Genomic DNA, 1,992 nt, shown 5'->3' with positions numbered 1-1,992 from the left:
CACCCTTTCAATCAGGGTGTGTCTACTGAGTCATACAATGTATGAAAACCCTTTTTTTTGTGGGGAGGGGATTTGTGGATGAAAAGGGGCCACATGCTAAACTGACAAGCACAAAGAATGGTCTAAAATTCAGTTCCTACCTAAAAGGAGTTTATGGTGGGTAGTCATGTCCTAGGCCGTTATCTTCCCTGACAAAGGTCAATCTTTACCCTAACTAAGCCTGACCATTGTCTTTTTGCATCTACCATAGCATATCTGTGGAATGTCAAAGAAATCTTCCCTTTTCTGGACCCCTCAAAGCACAGGCACTGCTCTGTGGACACCACAAATCCCCTCATTTTTATTGAACTAATTGTTGACTGTTAACTATCCTATACCTACCATGTAAAAGAACTTTGTGTCTATCATTTTACTTTTTATCCAATCCCAGAGGTTTTCCCCCCACCCCACTTTGCTTTCTCCTGCCTCCCTAATCTGTCACCAGTGGATTTCATGTAACCCACTTATGTCTCCTTTTTTGACTATAATGTATAAAACAAGATGCAAAACTCCTATACTTGAGCATTATCTCAATCTGATGAGATTTTGCCTCCCAGCAATTGTTGACAGATTGGTTCAAATAAACTCACAAAAATCCTTAGTAGGTTTTGATGTTTCTTATGTTGACAGGGTTAAAGGGGGTAGACATGTAGTGTTTTAGTTTCAGGTTTCTTATATTCTAGTTGAAAGACTATTCTAGCAGCAAAAATAAGATAATGCTAGGTAATCATAAGTTTTATAAAGAGAATAAAGCAGGTGCTGGGACAGAGTAGAAAACATCAATGAAATGGTCAAATAACTTTTATAGGAAGTAACTAAAAGTTTTGAAAGACACCTGGGAGACAGCCATGCAAACAGATACTTCTCTGTCTACTCATAATGGTACCAGAAAGTACTCATCAAAAATATTTCTGATTTTGTAGGTGGAAGTGGGACCCCATTATTATGTTTAATTGTATCTTTTTATTATTTTTGAGAACTTCCCTCTTCAAATGCTTATTGGTCATTTGCATCACTTTCCTTGTCATTGTCTTATCATGCCTTTTGTCAATGTATTTATCTATCAGAGTATTTCTCATTTTCTTACTAATATTCAAGTGCTTCTCATAATATTAAATATCATAGCCCTTTAAATGTCAATATTTGCTACACTTATTTCCTATTACTTTTGTTTTTATTATTTCTATAGCACTTTCCTTTCTCTTTGAATTTTACCAGTCAAATTATTACCTGGAAATCCCCAAGTGGGCTTGGGCTGCCTATTACTGTGTCCAGTAATGAAGGCAGGGTTAAATCATAACAGGTGTTTATTGAGAAGGCTAGCCAACCAAGAAGACAGGTTGCTTACAAGCATTCAAATCCTGTCTTCCAGCAAGGTGCAGGGGACAGGATTATAAAGGGGAAGGGGCTAGGGTGAGGCTGGGAACAGCTAGGTGCAGCCCTGGGGGTCTGCAGGCATCAGCTATTGCCCTTCGAAGAGATGATGTGGATGAGATGATATTCTGACTCCTGATGGGTTGGTCTGACCATGCTTATTGGTTCTGCTTACTGGATTCACAGCTGAGTCACCTCCTCAATTGCTTTTCACAGGCCTTGAAAAGGAAACTTAAGAAAAACTTAACCCCCTATGTACATAAGTATATATGTTCTAAGATTTAAAATAATATGATTATTTTTCAGATAAATTCAGGCGATTTATCAGATTATAAATCCCCCTACCAAAATCTATTCATCATTTCTTTTGTGAGTTTTTCATTTACAGTTTAACTTTAAAATGAGTTTTAAATAATCATTTTTGTAATTTAAAAGCAAACGTTTTCCTAGAATGATAGAAGTTGACTTTCAACCTAGATATCTCTAATCCCAACTCCCCTTTCTTTCAACTGTACCGCACTATTTTAGAATGATTGCCATGTGTCAATGCAGCCTGAGAGGCTACTTTTCAACATGCCT

This window comes from Myotis brandtii, unplaced genomic scaffold (genome assembly GCF_000412655.1).
Source record: "Myotis brandtii unplaced genomic scaffold, ASM41265v1 scaffold615, whole genome shotgun sequence".
NCBI lineage: Eukaryota > Metazoa > Chordata > Mammalia > Chiroptera > Vespertilionidae > Myotis > Myotis brandtii.
This window is presented reverse-complemented; position numbering follows the sequence as displayed.